General features: G+C 39.0%; 1 protein-coding gene across 2 annotated transcripts in view; it reads left to right on the top strand.

Annotated features, from left to right (window-relative positions):
* STAG1 (STAG1 cohesin complex component) overlaps positions 1-20115 on the top strand; it is a 173895-nt gene that overhangs the window by 11371 nt on the left and 142409 nt on the right. Inside the window, exons 1-2 of one of the 2 annotated variants that reach the window (XM_082056883.1) lie at positions 5956-6133; positions 6429-6521. The exons of the other annotated variant lie outside the window; for it this stretch is intronic. The gene's annotated coding sequence lies outside the window, so the exon portion shown is untranslated. Of the gene's footprint in view, positions 1-5955; positions 6134-6428; positions 6522-20115 lie in introns of those variants that run through there. 2 annotated transcript variants of the gene reach the window in all.

Here is a 20115-nt window from a genome sequence, read left to right on the forward strand (position 1 = left end):
TGCTGAGTGCATTGCTATCTGTTTATTTATTATGAAGAGCTTTTCCATTGCTCACTGTTATCCTTTTGTCTGTAGTTCATGTGAGGCTTTGCAAGCAATCCCAGTGTCTGAGGTTCTGCATTGGCCTGTTCTTGGTTGTGTATTTGGAGTCACTGTTGGTTTCTGTCTCTTGGTTCATCATTCTCACAAATGGAGGAATGAAAAGCAGGATGGGAACCAGCACAGAAAACAGTTGTCACTGGTGAACAAATCAATATTTGCCCCTTGGTAAAAACAGCTTCCCCTGCGTGGTTACCAAGATATACAATATAAACATTTCATTATTTTTTTGGCTGATGGCATTTGACCAAAGCTGTGGCTTTCTTACTTGCTCTTGTCTGTGAGGATCAGGACTCTCCTTTTTGATGTCCTTGCCTGATGCAGTTGTCTGTGTTGTCATTTGATTAGCTGCAGTCTTCAATATTCATGAAGTGAAGAAAGAGGCTGCCTTGTTTGTTCAGCGTCAAGCTCCTGAAAGAGTACATGGAACAGCGCTTTCTCTACATCCTTTGATTTCAAATGCTGGGGTTTTGTTACGATAAAATGCTACAAATCTTCATGAGTACTTTTGACAACACAGAAAGAAGATTTGCTTTTTTATGGTAAAATAGGAGTTTTAAGAGAAAAGAAAAAAGCTGGGAAACAAAAATTTAAAATGTTAAAAGTGAAAAAGGGATACATTTAATGTCAATATAGTCTGTTTCTTACAGTCTTCCTCTAAAATTTGTCTAAGAAACAACTCTCTTCTAGCACAGACTGTATTCTGAACTTATGTTTCTTTAAGACTGTAGGTATACTTTTGTACCAAGTAGTGAGGTTTTGAGCCTTGAAACCAATCTTCTAGTTATTACTTAATTAACAACATTTATTTATTACCTATTTGGATCCTGGCTTCTTCAAGTAGCAGTATTTATTTCCTATCACTGTATAATCTTCAGTGAATGAGTTTAGACATTGATCTGAATTGTTACTGCACTATTTTATGTGCATGATGATCTGAAACTTGCATTTCATTCATTGCTTACTTAATTTGAAACTCTGCCTCTTACTGTGTTTTACAAGCTAATTTTTCTTGGGACTGTTGATTAGAGGTAGGATGAAGATGTAGAGTTGCAATGGAACTAGCCTCTGTTTTCTAGGCTTTACTGAATTTTGTAGCTTTATATTGCTAAACAAACACGCCTAATCTTTTTTTTTTTTTTCCCCAATGTATCTTTGTTCTCAATTAGTGTTTTTCCACCTTTTTTTTTTTTTCTAGGTGACAATCACTGCTATCACCTTTGCTGCCCTCCTGTCACCCAAAGCGTCTACTTTTGACTGATGAGCCTCTGTTCCCTCCACCCTTGTTGCTGTTTCTCTCCGAGCAGTTTGGCTCCTGCTTGGAGCACAAGGGGCTTGTTCCCGGCTGTGCCCCGGTAGGCAACAAGTGCTCTATACAGCTCGCTGAATAAAATAGGGGTATCGTGTGTTTCACTTAGCAGTTACAATGCTGTCTGCATTTGCCAAACGGTCAGTAGCCACTAAGTTTATACTTAATTAATTAGTAGTTGGTTTGTAAGCAGATGAATACGTCCTTCTCTAGTGAAAAATCTAAGAGGACCATGATCGAACAACCTTCCTTTCCTCATGCATGTCCTCTCTTTGTCAAGCTGCAGTTCCCCAGCAGCGTTGGCTGTATTTTGCTGTGCTGTGTGGTGGTTGTTAGTAAAGGCATGTTGGAAGACAGGTATCTCGGCAGGCTAGAGAGTAGTTTGTGGTCTAACGTATAATAATTGTGATACTGAGGTTTGTTTGGGGGTGGAGAAGTACTTGGTGTTTTGATTCTATACTTCTGTGGCAACCGCATTTCTTATTGTGGCTCTCAACCTAACAGAAGTTGCTTTGTGCTGTAATTGAGCATTTCAGCAGGTGTAACAGTGTATAGCGCAGGAGGAAATGATTTCTCAACCAACCTGGCCAGTTCTCTGAGAATATGGGTTTCTCCCCTATCATTGCAATTCCCCATCAGTGCTTTATTCTTGGAATGTACCACTCAGGGAAAATCATATCTTCCATAATTATATCACTTATCTTACCAATATATTGCCCTTTTTAATAGGCTGGGAAGAAGCTAATCATTGATCCCTTACTTTCCTCTCTAGGAGCCCTTAAATATCCTAAGCAAAAAAAAACCCCAAACCAAACAAAAAAACCCCACCCAAACAAACAAAACCCACCAAAAACCCCACTCAAACCAACCACAACCAACCACCACCACCAAAACCATAAAACAAACAAAACCACAAACAAGTCAACTGCTCTGATTACTTGAGAATTTGGCACCGTATAAGGTGCTTGAGCTTTATGTATTTATATCAAAATCTATTCAGTCTTCTGGCATCTTTTGCTTGTTTCATGAATGTAATGCACAATTCCACTGCTGGTTTCTCTTCTGTTTAGATTTTGTGATATTTTGAACAATCCTTTCCTTGTTCAAGCTTCAAAACTGTTTTCTTGCCCCTCTGTAGTAGTCTAGAGAGGTTTTCCACAGTAACTAACTGTGTAAGAGTTCTTAGTTAATAGACTTGGTAAGATTAACTTCAGATTTAAAGCAAAAACAAGTTTGTGCTTTAGTATCACAAACTTGTGGCTCTTTCTTATCTGAAATTGAAGTAAGAAATTTAAGAAAAAGAAACACTTGACTAAAGCAGAGCAGCTGCCAGTTGGGAGGGGAAGCTAAATGACTAAATGTGGGGTATAACAACTTGAATCAGAATTTCTTGCTTCTGACAGCAAAGAACAAGATGGCTTGGTGTTAGTCACAAGAATCTCACTAGCTAGCTGCAAAGTGATTTGTCCTTAAAATCATCTGCTCTGGTTAGGAATTGTCTTTTTGACCTTGAGGATTTATTTTTCCCTGTAACATGGGGGCTCTGCTCAGAAAAGAGATCTCAGGCTTTAAATGCTCATTTCAGTCTTACCTTGGGCTTGTAAGGACAATTGTTTGTTGATTTCAGGAAACCATTTTATATTTGCAAGTCAAATTGAACTACCATACTCAATTGTTTTCCATTTCTCTGTAATGCAGCTTAATTTTATCCAAATCTTCATCAGCCTGGGAATTTGCAAGCAGATTAGAAATAAAATTGTACGTTAGAGAACAGCCAATAATAAACATCCTTTTAAAATGTTCACATTTAAAGAGAGAGAATCGTCAAATCCCCTCCTTTTAGATATGAGACTGTAAAATGTGTTCAGGTTCCCATTTTTCTAGTGCATTAAAACCTCATTGTGTTTTCTTTTTTTCCTCCTTTGGCAATTGATCTGATACCTTGTTCTCCCGGTGTTTGAGTAAGGTCAAGAGCCCCTCAAAATGACAACCTTTAATTCTAGTGTAGCTGCCAAATTGCGTTTTCATGTTCAAGAATATCTTCTGTCTTCAAAGAAAACATGGACCCTCCTCTTACAGAACCATTAACCGTTCCAGTTCTGCTCACTGGTGTTAATGAATTAGTGCTCCCTCTGAGGAATAATTGAAAACTCATGGAAGAGGCTTTTGTAACCACTAGTAAGGAACTCATGAAACTTTTTTTAGCTTAAAATACAGGATTTTCTCAGCATTGCTCTCCAAACGCTGGCGAGATCATCGTAGCTTCAGTTGAGGGAAATTTTGCTGAAACTAATAACAGCCTCATTTTGCACTCTCTTAACGTCTGGTATATCTGGACCTGGAAGATGGCTGTATGGACTGCAGTTAATTTCTGAATTAAACATGGGCACCAAAGTGTTGAAGGGTTCCCTAAATTCTGATGGCAAAGGAAGGTTCAGGTTTGGGAGTGCTCAGTGTTGGGCTTCACTAGGATTGTTTATTCAGAGGGTTGGCATTAAAACAAGCTCTTCTTTAAAAAGAAAAGTTGTGTCAGACAGAAACAAGCCTTTGAAAACACTGATCTTTCGTCAATGGATACTTTGGTGTCTGCCCTACCTTCTGCAGGCGAAGATGTGATTGCAGTCTTACTACAGTAGAGTGGCAAATTAATTGCATCAGTTTAATGTGAACTAGTGAATGTGATGACCCTACGTACTCCATATGGTCTTCTCAGAGCCTTTTTCTTGACTATCTAGTTAGATTTATAGCACAAGTTGTGTTACTATGAGGGAGTCTGGGTATTTCTGTGATCAAACACAGCTAGAAGACTTCAATAGAGCCCTGAAGGGAAGATTGAATCTTTTATGTCAGTGCTGTGTGCTAGATATGTCATCACCTCATAGCATAAAGTCTATAAGGAAACTGCAGTTATGTGTATTAATGAAACAAATGCAGTCACATATAGATGTTCGGTTATACCACTGATTAAGGGAGATGTTGTATTATTATTGTGCTCATGATGTTCCTGTTTTTGAATGATACCTTTGGAAACATAAAGTTATAGAAATCAACTTAAAACTTTTTTCTTTTTACTGAAAAGATATAAAGAAGAGAAAAAAAAAAAACCCAAACCCAGGCATAAAATGCTCGAATGCAAGCAAGAGTGAGGTTTTTGCTAAATGTGTCAAACGGGGAATTAGCTGTAAATTCTCTGGGAGCTCTGTATTTGGCAGTTTTTGTACTTCTGAAGGATATGTGATTTTCAACATGTCTGTTTTAAGACACCGAACACTTGCTATAAGCATAGAGTGACGTCCAAGTTTGAGCCTGCAGGTTAGACAGGTACTTTCCATAGGAAACGCACCAGTAATTCCCAGTGTTCCTGGACAACAGAGTAAGCCTAAAGGAGTTACTTTAAAAAGGTAACCTATTCCATCTTTTTCCCACTGGCAGTATTAAGAGCAGATTTCTGAACACTTTCAATAAAGAAAAGTAAAAATCTGTGATGGAAATTGCTTTAGAGAATTGCCTTTGAAGCATATATTTCTCTCTTGTTGTCTCTTCTAACCAGGTATGGGAAGGCCAGTTGGCAATTTTGGCACGTGTATTCTGCTTTGGAGGTGTCCAGAGGCTTGGGTTAGATTGATAATGTATTTTGGTACAGATTTTACAAATGCACATGAAAGCAGCGTATCCTTATTGAAAACCATGATTTAGAAGGCGAGGTATGACAGAGGCAGGAGAATATGGTAATAACAGCAGAACAGAGCAGGCTGAGTTACAGAATAAGAGGTGAGATTGCTCTTATCTTTCCTGCCAGTCAGGGGCTGAGAATCGATTAGAGTAGTGTTGGACTTGAAATATCTAATTAATGATGAAAAGAGCCACTAGTAATTTGGACTGTATCGAACATGAACTGTATAATGAAGTAGGGAGGTGAGCTCAACCACATTAAATGGGAGAACCTGTCACATCTATAATATTAAAAAGCTGTCTTAGTATTAGAAACTGCAGTGGTAGAGTACCCAGTAATTTAGAGTATTTAGCATTAAAAGTCTGAGCTAATTAAGGGCATTAAAATGGCTGCAGTAAAATTTGGGTATTTAAAGTTTATAAAAGCTCTAAGCAGTAATTAAGGATGCTATTTTAATGTACAAAATTCATTCAAGTTGAGTAAAGAAAAAAAATCCTGCTGCAGCTCACAAGGGAAAGCGTAAAAGGAAAAATCTGCTTTTAAATTCTTGTTATTGTCTCTATGTGATTTAGTTAAATAACTAAGAAACAGGAAACTAGTCTATCTTCATATATAGTGCAATTTGGGCTATTCCCATGTCCTTGCTACAAGTGGAAAAGATAGTCCTTTGCATGTTTATCTAATTTTATGCTTTAGTTGACAGGGGATTAGACTCTGTGTTGTGAATTTTTTGTCTGCTCTGTATTTTCTGAGATTTTTTCCATTTTGGTGCCTCTGAGATCATGGTTGAAATAAAAGCTATACTTTTCTGCCTAATCAAGCAGCTTCCTTCATTTTTAGCTGGTGACAGATCTTTTGGTACCCTTTTCTCCAGCTCCCCTGTAGCTGTCGGGCTGTAGCTGTCGGGCTGTTGCTGCTCAGAAGAAGAAAAGGAAGAGAAACTCGGTGTTGCTAGCACCTGGCTCTGAATGACCCTTCTGGTGACAACACTTCCAAATCGAGCAGTAGGAGAAAGATCCCAGCGAACTCCCCATCAACCTGCAGACCTTTGGGTGAGCTCGAACAGTAGCCAAGAAGCTAGTGTGAAAGGGGAGAAACTGGAGTTCTAGTCTTGCAAACTTAAAAAGCTCACCAGAACCTGCAATGGGTTATTCTGAATATTGAATTACATTTTGTGACCTGGAAAGGTACATTTCCAAAAATGTTCACATGGTTTCTCCTTCCAGCAATTGTTTATTTTTCCTTGTGAGTTGCATTAAGTAAATAGAATGGGGCCTTTCCGTTTGCCACCACCTTCTTTACTGCTTTTCACTGGTGATAATTGGGATTTTTTCCTCCTTACCCCAGGATCTGCCCCTTACTGCTGGAATCTTGGTGTTCTTTGTCTAGCTCGTGTTTTGCCATTCCTAGTTTGGATCGCTGCAGTAGAGTCTTATGGGGGTGAGTCTCTGAGCAGGTTTGGAGGTGACGGCTCAGGCCCTTTGGGGCTGGGGAACATGCAGAGGTTCACTGATAAAACATGTTTATTGAGAAATAATCTTTGTTTATTGAGATCTTTGTTTATTGAGGTGTAACCTTTGATTGGCAATTCATGCTGATCAGCATCAGCATCGTTGACTGTTAACGACCACCATTACGTTTTTCTAAGAATGACAAACACAGGAAGATTTCTGTGGAATCCTGATCTCTTATAGCACAAAGTTCCATCCCTAAATGGAGTTCCAGCGTGTCTATTCACTCTTTTTGAAACCTGAAGTAGGAGAATTAGCACCTTGTGTGTCATAGAATGAGTAATACTGGAAATGTTTTAATTTGCTCTGTTACCCTCAAGTTTTATACTCATTGCATCTAATTTGAGAAGTATTCCGGAAAAATAAAGCTATTAATTTAGTCGACTCTTCCTCAAATTGAAGAAAGAGCGCTGTTTCTTGTTCCGTATAGCCGTACAAGTGAATGGATATTACATAGAGCACTCAACTAAATTCTCTGTTAAATAGTGCCACTTCTCGTAGAGCACTCCTTTTTAGCACAACCTTAATGTGCTTTTTAGTGTTTCTCTTAGCAGGACCGTTATCAATAACTACTTCATAATTTCTCAGATTTAGATAGAAAGTGAGAAATAATTATCTGGAAGCAATTATGCTCTTAGTTCATTCAGGAGACAAAACCAACTTGTCCTGGAACAGGAAGCTGCCTCTTTCCTAAACCCTTCTAGTAATTTATTGAACTAGCTGCACGCTGTCTGTTCATACTGCTACTTTTTATATTATCAGAGAAATCATTAATAGCTTCCTCTTCTTTGAGACTCTGTTATGGATTCTTAAAAGCCACTTATCCATCAAAGTTTTATTTAAACATCAGAATAATTCTAAATGTCCTGTTTACTGATGATCAGACTTAAAGTCAAAATCTGATTATGTTTTTGTGGATGAAGTATAATAGACTTAGTTCTCTGTGTCTGCAGCTCCCTTACGGGCTTGATGTTTGCCAGGGCAGACGGAGTCTATTTAAACCTGCAAAGCTGGGCCGTGCTTTTCTTTTGGGAAGTCCAGGCAAAGGAACTGGGCCTACAGGTATTGGAAAATGAATAAAGTTGGGTTAAGATCTGTTCTTCTTTGAGAGGAACAACTGCATTTATCAGATAGTAATTTCATTTGTTTTCCTTTATTGGAAGGCACTCCTTTACATAGTGATGTTTCATACAGTGTTTTATCATTGAGAGTTTTACTGTAGCTTCCTAATGGTTTCCCATTCTGGGACTGAAGTTTTGTGGAACTAGACATGACCTAGGAAACTGCACTTAGGGAAAAAAACCTCTCTAAACATTGTCATGGGTTTAGCTATGTTTGTATTAGGTATTTTAGTTTCATTAGGTGTATTTTGAGTTTTTATCAATTGACATAGTGAAATGTTTCTTAGATTTAAACCTTTCTGAAGAGTTATATAGTCTGTTTCATAACCTATAACCAAATAACATAATGTAACATTTCTTGAAGTTCCAAGATGGTGTGCTTACAAGCAAAAAAACCTTGTCAAGTGGAAACAATTATTTGTACCATGTCCTTTCCCTACTTTTTGAGCCCTCCTACTAAAATTAAAAAATAAATATGCTAACAAGGCTAACAACTCTGAAGAGCAAAATGATGAGTGTTAAATCCTGTGCTACTAAAGCTCTGGGATATTAGAAATAGGGTGTGTGGCTTATTGGTGTTTTTTGTGTTCTGTTTGTTTGTTTGTTTAGAAAGGGAGATTTTTGAAACAAGCCTTTGAAGTAAGGAATGTGTATTGGTTTGGAAACAGAGAAATCAATCCTTATGAGATAGTTCTTCAGTGCACATTTAATTATCTCTGTGTAGTCCAAATGCTTTTAAGGTGGCAAAGGAGCATAAAGATTTTTGGCAAATACATGCGGCTTGGAGAGAAACCCAAGAATTTTAACAACTGTTTTCTGGGGAATTTCGTGGCTTTTCTTGGTCTGTGTAATTGATATCTGTGCAGGCAGTTTGATGTCACCTTTTGAAGGTCCATGATGTTTAGTTTGATTTTTCTAGAGCCATGCTGCTTTGCAAGTGTTCGAGTGGCTCCTGTCCCTGCCAGGACAGGGCTGTGCAGTGAGGGACAGAGAATCCTGGTCCAGGAGGGGGACGTGGAACAGCAGTTCAGAATACTTCTGGGTTGCTTATTTTTGGTCTTGTTTTTAAATAGGGCAGGGTTCAGATTTTTTAATGGTACAACACGACATATTGCTTAAATGCATTAGGAATTCTACTGAGTTGCTGCATGTCTTTTGAGCACAGTGACCAATTTCAATCAAATCTGGAGGGGTGAAGGTAGATAACTGGCTAAAATTACTCTGTTAATAGCATTTCCCTTTCTCATCCCTCTCCTACATACAAATAAAAGCAGCAGCAGGATTTAAGTTATTGTTATACGTTAGAGAATCCGCACAGTTATAGTACAGTAATCCATTCAGAACCCGGCCTCGTTGTTTCCACAGCTCATGAAACTGCTGGAAAAGACAAACATGAGGAAAGTGTAAGTATGCAGCAGTCTCAGCTGGACAACCACGGCCAAGAGAGCTCTCTTATCAGTGTATCGAGATGGCAGCAAAGGCTTTGGAGTCTGCGATTCCTGAAAACAGAAATAATGTTCTCATTCTAGAAGAAAATCTTGAATATGGTTTAATACAGAGCAATGACATTCTCAGGGAAGACAGCAGAAGGAACAGAAAAATGCATCAATACCTTCTCAGAAGTCCCTGTGAAGCAGTTGATCAGATTTAGGATCTCACTTGATAGCTGAAGATGTGTTCTTGCAAATTCTTGTTTTTTAAAGTAGGACTGTGCTTCACTGTTCCAAAGCCACATAATCCACTTACTGCATCAGCAGAGAGATATCCATGTGTAAGAGCAAATTACTGTTAGATGAGACTTTCCTGTTGTCTGGGTGAGGAGATGGTTACACTGTTGACTCTTTTTTTTACTAATAGTTGTTACTGTAGTTCCCTGGGGAAAAGGGCTTGATGCACTCAACCACTCACACTTGAGCAGCAAGTGGTCACAGGATGGGAATGCACATTGATCAGTGTAACAGGGAGGAATACTTTATGCATATTGTGTAAAATTTTATGGCTTGCTATCTTTTGTTTGTTTCAAGAGTTATTTTCTGAAACTTGGCAAGTTGCTGGGAGCAGTGATCCGTTTACTGGGGAAAAATTCAGCTTGTCTGAGGTTTCAGGTCAAATTTGATACCTGTCCTCCTCAGTGCAAACCAAGGTTTATGCAGTGCCAACAACAAAAGAGAAATTACTGCTACATCCCTAATAAAGATAACCTTACACAATTTAATGTTAAAAAAAAAAACAGAAGAAAACCCAACCCTCAAATAAAAGGAAAGCCTGGTGAGTCCCACAGCCTTACTAGTAGTACCTTTTCAAAATGAAAGCGTGACAGTTATCTACACAATGAATAGACTATTGGAAAAAAGCCATGCAGGATCCATTTAATCAATTTTTCATGTTAGTGCTAATGTATTAATTTAGTAAGAAGTGATTATGTTCGTGGGATCCTCATAAAAAGCTGGTATTAATGTGGCCTTTTGGCTTCCATCTGAAGAAAAATGGGAGCCAAAAGACCACATGAATTTTCAGTGATAAGCATCACAGTTCAAATGTTTAATTATAATGGCAAATTTTATGTAGAAAGGAAACAGTGGGATTTTGTAAAACATATCTTGTTATGTGAACACTAGTGCTCTATCTCCTCTAAATAGAAGTAGAGTACAGGATAAAATACAGCAACTCATTTTGGGGTAGAGAGTACTCAAGAAGTGCTTGAACTTAAATGTTTGGAGTTAACAAATTAATTGTGGAGGGTTTTATGGAAGGTAAGTAAGAGTGCAGTTAAACAGCATCCTTACTCCAAACCGACTGCAGGCTGCTGCTGGAAGGGGTGTCCACTTTCTCCTCCTTCCTTCTTCCCTCATCTTCTGAATTTTGTGCTCTTGCCAGCGTGTTCTGCGTTTTAGCAGAGGTTAACTTTTTGGAGAAGTATATTCTAAAACTGTGAATAGATGAGTTTTTAACTGGAAATACTTTATATTTAGAAGGGGAGGCTTGAGAAAAATGTATTACGTATTTCAGAGTGAGGTAGAGAGAGAGAAGCAGACATTCAAAGGTGATTTTGCTCGTAGACCTGAACTTGGTGACAAGAATGTAAATGGAGACACACACTCAAGAATGAGGGAGGGGACAGGGCAGGATGGGACTTTGTTTTGGGTCAGTGGAAGGAAAGGGTCGAGGAGGGGAGTTGGTTCCTGGCAGGGAGGTGTTACTCTTCTGGCTGAAACTGTGGTCCTGCAGCGGTGGTCATTGAAAGCGAAGGAGGGGAACCTGCACCGGTCAAGACCTGTGTGGCTGGGGTTCTGGGAGAAATGAGCCTTCCTGCAGATGCGAAGGAGAAGCAGGAAAGCTGAATCTGGTCTGGCCGTGCAAGTGCGGAGCTGGGGATGGTTGTGGGCTTCAGGCTTCTCTGTGAACTCCACCCAGTGCCTGGAGATCACAGAGTGCATGTCCAGAAGACAAGGGAGGATTCTGTACTGTCTAAAGGAAAATATCCAGAGAGGAGAGGTAGATTTGGGAAGCAAATGGCAGCAGCTATAGCATTGAATGTAGATGGTGATGAAATATAACTTGCTTTGTTTACTCTTAGAAGGGTTTGTGGGGTGTGATATGACTAGCTTTTTTGAATAAGAAAAGAAACATACAAGGTAAATATTAGGGAATGAAAAGTATCAAATTCAAGGATAACATAAACACAAAACTGAATGTATATAAATATGAGCAGTTGGGAAGATCTGGATTTTGAGAGTATTCTGGAGGAGTGTGACTACACACATGCAGTTGTCTTCATGACCTGCTCTCGCCTGTTGGGCTTAGTCAAAATGCTGGTTTCTACAGGTCTTTCTGCTGCTTGCTGTGGTGTTTTTATTATTGCAGATATAACTATACTGATGCTTCTAAAGAATAAAATAAAAAAAATCAGGAAAGGGCATAACTTTTAAAAAAACTTGGAAGGTTAAGTTGTGTTGCCTCTTTCTCAGTTATTTAAAGGTTTGAATCATAAAACTGTAATCAGCCAAATTCTGGATTTTAAAAAAGTTAATTACAGTTTAAAAGCCTTGTTGCAAAACTTTGAGACTTGTGTCTGCTGGGATCTCACTGAGAAGGTTAATGGAAACTTGATTGTCATATTTAAACAATATTGTTTAATTAGTCCTGTGCCTCATGACTGCTGCCAGCTGTCCACAGGCAGCAGGAAAACAATTTCTCCTATCTTGATGCTTTTCTTGTTCTTCTTCAGAGTGTTAGCTGGACTGTAACTAGAAGGAAACATTGGTTATTTGTGCTCTTGCCTCCTTTGCTCCTAGGAACTGCCTGCAAGAAATGCCCTTGTACCCCAGCTCTGGGCCTTGCTGTCCTGGTGAGCCTGGAGAGGGATACATCTCACAGCAACCTTATTGTATGTTTTTAATATATTACATAAATGTATATATAAAAAGGATCAAACTTGTCAAAGTTGATCCTTTTTGTCCAAGCTAAAAGGATTGCTTGTGATTCACCTTTTAGAAGACACTACCTAACAAATCCCAGCTAAATGAAAGTCTCTGTAGAAATTGTAGCATTCATGTACCCAGCCCAATGGACTCGGTGGCGCTCACAGAGGTCGAGCTCCTTACTGAGGTGGTGCAGAAGTTTATGCACTATGTCTTACTCCATATTCTGATATCCTTAGGCTCTTCCAGGAGGATTTCAAGCTGGTGTCCATACTAATATGTTTGCAGAGACTGGATACTGTAAGAGTGTGGTATTTATCTCAAAGCAGAAAATAAAATGGAAAAGTGTTTTTTGTCTTTGTCATATGAGAAAATGATTTGAGCTGGATTTAGTGGATGTGAGAAAGGAAATTGAAACACTTTTCAAGGTCACATTGGAGCTGAGAAACCACTACAGCCTTTTTTTCTGCATCATTGACAGAGGCGGCACTAAATGATCCAGAGACTTTGCAAAAATCTCTCACTACCCTTTATGTTTTACAGAGAGAGAATATTCTCCACCTTCAGAGACACTTACCTTTCAAAGGTCAGACAGGACAGTCCATGAACAGGACATGTGTTGTAGCTGAGATAAGCAAAAAGTGGTATTTAGTACATGCACTTTGATGAAAAATATCCTAGTAAAAGGCAGGGGTTTGAGAGGAAACAATACTCAATAAGCTACTGTTGGTAGTACTGCACTGCTGTCAAGGTTTTTAATTGTGGGAGGTGAATTTTCCTGAAGTTTTCTTTCTGAGAATAGCTTGTTGGCATTTTACACATGTATTCCTTTACTGTGGTTACGCTTTGTGTGTAGTAGCTATCACCAAGTACACCAGCCAAAAACTGGTAGATATCTATGTCCAGAAAAAGAGACTGGGATTTGCTTAGTCTGATTGCTAATTAGAGAAAACTTGACCAGGTGATTTCATGAACTCTAGTGAGGTTGAAACAGTACACTAAATTTTTGGTTTACTCACTTACATTGTTTCTTATTACATAGATTTTATCCAAAGCAAACAACACAAATCTAAATTGTTTTCTCTGTGCTCCTATAGATGATTTTATAAGTAGCTTGGACTCAAATTAGATACTTAATGATACATATGAGTGATTTCCCTCTTCAAGATTGCAGTGAAGTTTTTTCATACTTCATGAATTTTGTGCACTTGAAGTACAAGAGTTACATCTTGGTGCTAAATGGTTTCTATGTATTTCCTTTTGTAGACATAAAACCACAATTTTTTTTTTTTTTTTTTTTTTATGTATGTGATGTGTTACTCTGAGCCGTGGTTATTAATTGACAGATGAGTTACACTGTGATGGCACTTAAAATGCACAACGTGTATTTCTGAAAGCAGTCGTTGCTATAGCAACTTTCTAGTAGGTCACTGGCAGTGGTGAGTATGTGTGTGTGTACGATTTGGCTGTTAATGCAGACTAATACTGATAGAAAAATGAGAAATGTAAGAGTCAGAAAGAAGGTAGCCCTTCCCCCTTCCCTGTCCTCTCCCCTCAAGAACAGGCTAGGAGAATTTTGTGGAGAAAATGCTTACTTAGGATATTGCGTGTATTGGCAAGATGCTGGCTATCAGCTGCTATAATTAGATGTTTTCTTTCTATTTATGCAAAGATTATACAAAACCCCAAGTTGCCTTAATCTCATTCTGCTTTTCCTTTGACATCTTGAGAGTTTGGTTAGGAAAGAAATACACATTCCCTTGATCCAGAAGCACTGTGTTGTATTTATTGAGCATGAAGATCTATTTGTAAAGATGAACTACATCTGTATTATATGCTGAAAGTGAAAATATTGAGAAATTGCTGCTTTTTCCTCATTTGTAAGATACTTCAGCAAGATGCAATGCATTTCCATAGCTATTTAGGCCAATATAGATCCCGTGGTCCCATTTCTCCCCTGGCTGCTCCCATCACTTCCATAGGATTAGTCCTGTGTTCCTGTGAGCAGGGTATAAGCCAGTTCAGGGAGATGATCCAGATAAAAATGACTTGAAAACAATTTAAAAAATTGCTAGATAATTTCCTGAATATCAGCAATGGGCAGAAATCCTCATGCCAGTGCAGCCACTGGAGGGAGGAACCGCGGTAGCTGCAGTTCAGGTCAGTGTACGTGGATGGTGGCGACTGGAATTTCCAGAGCGGCTGAAGATGCTGTTTCCCACTGATTCTGGTTTTATCTTGTTCTGAAACGTAACTAGAAGTACTGTGCAGAGAACTCCCAAATTCTTTGCATTTGTATTCCTTTTTTTTTTTTTTTTAATAGCATTATATTGCTCTAGTTAGAGAGCAATCATATATCTCTTTTAGAATGCTCAGCCTATAGCCAGGCTATTCTTTTCAGTCTTGAATTAACACTACCATAAGATATTAGAGAATTAATGATTTAGGATAACACATTCTAGATTATGATAAATGACAGTAATGTCAAGTGTTGCGTTTTGTGCTACTGTATGAATCAGTGTGGTAGAATTGTTCTACTGTCTGGCTGGGAGCAGGGAGAAATCACAGTAAGGAGTGAGGGAGGGTGGTAGGACTTGAGCCGCTTGCTGCTTTCTCTTGTTTTCCAGCATCTCCTGTATCTCCATTCACTGGTTTGCTGATGGCCAAGCCAGTATCAAAGCTGCCATAAAGGACAATGTGGGAACATATGGCCACAGGAGTAGGAGGAAAGAACAGAGACTGCCCTTTTGACAACAGCAACACATCAGGTTGCTTCAACCATCGTATGAACCCTCATCACAAGACTCTACTGAAAAAGAAAATCTCTATTTTTTTTTTATTTTTATTGTCCCCTGATATGTAGTTCTGTTCTCTGCGTTTTGAGAGTTTGATTTGTGAAAGTGCTAATTGTCAATTTAACTCCTGGAAACAAACGAACAAAGCCCATAACCACCCACAACAAAACAAAAAAAAAAACCCTAAAACCAAACAACAAAAAACCAAAAACTTCCTTGGCATTTTGTAGTATTTACATGTTTGTTGAATGCTTTATTAAATGTACTCATATATGCTGTGAACTCTGGAAAAGCTTGCTCTAACTTTGCCTCAAGTGTGAAGGCAATACTTATAGATTAGTGTTTATTTGAATGAAAAAGATGGAGATCAGACCAGGTACAAGAAAAGCTTGTATCTTCCTTGTGTTTTATGTAAGGATTGCTCCTAGAGGAAATGTTCCCTTATTTAACTCCTGGGGTTATAGTTTTCAGTTAGAACTTGTTTTTATCTCATGGGAGTTGAGAATCTGTTTAAGGAAATGGTTCAAAATATTTCCACTCCTGCTCTTACAGCCTGACAGTTTCAAATATCAGTTACCATTTTGTATTTTCATTTTGTGTAACTGTGTAAAAGGTACTGAAAATCTTCTTCCTGTCTTTCTGAAATGCGAAGTGTCTGCACGTTCTCCAGCACTTAAAACTGTGCAGTCTGATCCCGTCCCTGTGAAAACAAAAGCCAAGAAGTCTTACAGAGGAAAATAACCTCTTGTGTGGATCAGAGGAATTTCCCCTCTCGCTGGACAGCCTCAGCTGCTGGGGACACCAGTTTCTCTCTCCTACTGTTAAGTTTCACTCGGTTTTACCTGCAGTGCTTACAGAACTGTGCTTTTTCTATTTCCAGTGTCTTCTATTTGATGGTAGAGGCAAGAAGATTTTTTCTTCTCTCATCCATTAATTTTTCCTTTTTTCTTAGTTCTCATTCACCAGGAAGAAATCTGTAAGGCTGCGTGTATCTAAGCAGCAGGTTGATATTAGCAGGGCTGTTACACAGCATCATTGTCACTGAGCAGAGAATTCTGTGAGTATTTTCCATTCTAGTTGTTGATGACAGAGTGATATGTGCTCTGAGCGCTGACCTGAACGGAGCTGTGCCCTTCCACAGGCTCTGAACCAGCCAGACACCCCTAAACCCGCAACACATTTTATCAGGATGGCCTCGGAATTCCAAGTTGTTCCTGCTGTTGGGTCCCTTGGAGATGTTGGCTTACGCAGCACAGCTCTTGTAGACAGATTCCTCATCTCATCCATTAGCCTGTTTTCTGTAAGGCATCTCACTGGAGCTTTTCCGTATTTCTAGTCTATTGGTGGTTAATCCTCGATTTCTTTCTCAGTTCACAGTCGAGGTTAACTATTTTTAGGGATTGGGGCAGGGAGGAGGTTTGGTTGTCCGCTCTGTGGGAGGGGAAAGGGTTACTGTTTGGGTGGCTGGAAAAGCCCTCGTTCCAGCCTTCCAGCACCACAAGGTTCCTTCTCTCGGTACCTTCAGAAAAATAAAGCACTCTACCAGTTCATGCTGGAACTCTTGGTGGCTTCACTGCCAGCATCATGGAGCAGCTGTCGTCCAATGGCAACCTTTCCAAGTGAGGCAAGATCGTTCTTCTGTCTCTTTTCAGGTGGTCCATTTTGGCTAAAGTGTTATCTGAGCCATTTCATTAACCCCAAAAGCTGCATTAGTCCAATGAACTGTTTTGGTAAATATCTCTCAGATTAAAATCCTTCCTTCTGTAGGAGGAAGGTCTGCTGTTAGCGTTACTGGGAGAAGGCACTTTTGACCAGGCTTTAAAGCTCACAGAACAGTAGCACAAAAATGAATGATGTTTGCTCAGACACAGTCATACTATTTCCAGTTTTTGTCATCTGCTTGTCTAAGTAACTGTTCAGAAATAAAGATGTTGCTGTATTTCTGTAAGCAATGCAAAATACAGTTAAAAAAAAGAAGACATCAGTGCTTGCAACTTAGTTTGGGTATCTAGGTAAATTGGTCTGAGCTTTACAGTTTGAGTTGCCATCTTGTTTTCAAATAAATGTGTTTGTTTCCCCTCTTGACTCAATGTAATAGGATACAGAGGAGGAAGATGAGAAATAATTTGTTTATGGTCAGTGGATTCAGTGAAGCCTGGTTTGGCAATCCTGTGATGTTCCTTACTGCAGTGAATCTACTGGCTCAGCCGGTGCTTATGTTCAAAAATAAGCTTTTGAGGTATCTGTCCTTTTGTCATATCTGTTGGCATTTGGCAACGTGTTCCACAATTGTCAAGAGGTGGAGAACAGACAGCCTGGTTGGATGTGAAGTCCTTGGGAATTGAAGCTGAATCAGCTTTTTGTCCAGCTTGTGCATTGGCTTCTCTGTTCTTGCCTCTCCTTGTATGTCAGATAACGCTTGTCTGGTTTTTCAGCTTCTCCAGTTTGGAACTGGCCTCTCAACTGGTTTCACTCAGTGTCATTATCTCCCACTTGTACAGCCATCGTTCCTGTATCTAGAACAGTGAACAAGCAGTGAAAGAGATATTTTTATCAAGCATTGTTTCCCCAAGAAGGTTTCTCTTTTAATGGATTTAATTGTGGTGTGCAAGATGTTTTTGAACAGCAAAGAATAGACAGTTTCACCCCCTGTTGATTCTTCCTAGGGCTGTTGACTAACCAAATTTCATTTCAGCACTGAATGATAAAAGCTTTTCTTTAGGATTATTTACGGAGCTAAAACAAATCTTGTTCCCAGGTGCTGGTTTGTCTTTTCCCTGGTGATATTTGCATTTTGGACTATTGCAGAATTCTTTTCAATTTTATATAGTATCCGATAATAACTTCTCTCCTATTTCTTCATATCGTTTCACTGATTTCATGTGACTGGTGTGTCAGGGAGGTCATTAGCGAATGCTGGGGGGTGGCCAGCCCCGTTTAGCTCATCTTTAATTTCTTAAGTCCTTAGATTCCTTTTTTTCCTCTGGTGTCAGAATCCATGTCAGGAGAAGCATGTAAGTACAGGTAATTATATTTTAGTTCACCTCATATTGCTGTGAAGAAATAGGCAAGTTTCTGGATCAAATGTCTTTAGCCTAAAATAAAACCATAATCCTCAAGCTCAGTACAGGTGGAAGTTAATTGATTGCTGTGAGCTCTGCTGCAGTGTAGGGTGGATGTTAAAATCAATATTGCCTGTGGGGCAGAGAAATAAGTTGTCTTGGCCATGGAATGTGGAGGCATCATAACCTAGGGATGGAAGAAACTAATGTCTAATAAATCTGCTTTCCCTTTTGAGACAATTATGTAAAACGATTGTGAATTTTAAATTTCCAATCATGTGCTTTTTTAAGTTTTTAGGATCAGGAGTCAGACCTTTGAAGTGAAATGGTTTTGTTCTGTGAAGCGTTCTGCTGGTAAATCATTATTTGAGTGTTTGCTGCTAATCCTACTGTTGTTTTTCACCTGTGTAGTATTGGGGAATTCATCTTGGGGCTTTGGTGAATTATGTCAGTCTGGGATCTGTGGACTGGGGTTTGAATTTTGATTGCAGTATAACGCATTTATTATGGTCACTGGGATACATGTTTGCAAGGCTTTTTATTTATAGCTCCAATGTGGTTACATGTGTCCATTGGAAAAATGTGTTTCTGCTCACAAGTATATTGAGGTGGTCAGGTTGTTTTAAGATTGGGGGATGAGAGGAAGAAGGTGTTTCAAGGTATGCTTTTCCAGTAGATATTTCAACTGTATAGCTGATGTAAGTAATAATCTGTGCCATATGTAACAATTGAGCACATGAAGTCAGCAGCAGTGGCTATTGCAGTACATTTCAGTGATGTTTGTTCAGCTCGTTCGAAATGTTGATATATTTTTATGTAACTGTGTCTTTGGGGAAAGTTCTCTTTAGTTTACTGAAGGAGTGCAATAATGAACATCCTTGATACGCTGTCTGGACGTTGTGGTCTGTTTGAATGTCACGTTGTTGTTGGCTCGGTGACAGTAGGTGTGTTGGGCTGGTGAACCTGAAGCCGGTATTGGCGTAGGTGCTGGGAACGGTTTGATAGAGAGGTGTTTGCTTCTTATCGCACGTTGGATGACTTTCAAAGAGTATGAGTTTTCAGACTACAGAATAGTTGTCATCTCTATGTTTTAGAAAAATAATAGGCTTGCCTATCTCTTGCTTTACGTAAGCCCATGAGGATTTCAGCCTGTTTATGGGTTTGTTCCAGTGCCTCTAGACAAAGGCAGTGTCAGGTTAGGATGGATTGAAGGTATTTAGCAGCACAGGGATTCTGGAGTTATTGTTCTTGTAAGTTATTAAGGCAAAATATGGTATCACAAAATGAGAATTGGTGATCTGACTTAATACATTTGTGGTATCATTGATGGCTTTGATGGAGGGATGATTCAAATTGTGTGGTTTATAAATGCAGTCTAGTTTGTATTGAAGGAAACTGGCTCACCGAGTAGTAAAGAGAGAAGTTCTTTAATGGGTTTTGTTGCATCTACTGTACTTGGATTAAAGACCTGCCAGGTTTGTTGGTTTGGAGGAGCATGTTAAAAAAATTCCTAGATTAGGAGGATAGATTTGCTTAGTTAATTGGGAAGAGAATTTGAACCAGGTTTTAAGGTGAAGAGGGATCAAATCAGAGTTGCCGTCTCATTTTGCTGATCGTCAGGGCTTGGGATTACTATAGTTCTTCCTTTCGCTATCTAGTACATGGTGAGATTTAAGGCTTGGGTAGTTTTTCCCTGAATGGGCTGCTGTTCTGCATTGTAGCAGTGCAAGATGTAGGTGAAGGGTCTCTGGTTCTCTTTTTAGAATCTTAGCGGGTATTTATAATTTAGACACTCTGGGTAGTGGGTAGAGGAAGGGTATGGCAATTAATCCCTCTGCATGGTAAACCACTATATTGTGTCAATACTCCAGCAGAGTGTCCATAATCAAGAGTCAGAAGGTCTGTGCTACTATGAACTCTTGAGAAGTCTCTTTTATGCTAAGGCAAGTGTGATTTTTTTTTTTTTTTTTTTTTTAAAATCATGTGCAGAGTTATTTGGGCTAAAAATAGCTTTCTTATGATTCTCGTTGAAATTTATTCCTGCTCAAGTAAAAAGCATCAGTGGAACTGCTGTCTGCTTAATGAAAGCACAAGTTAAGTGGTTACTAAAAGCAAGGTTATTCA

Source organism: Streptopelia decaocto (genome assembly GCF_964273445.1).
Source record: "Streptopelia decaocto genome assembly, chromosome: 6".
Taxonomy (NCBI): Eukaryota; Metazoa; Chordata; class Aves; order Columbiformes; family Columbidae; genus Streptopelia; species Streptopelia decaocto.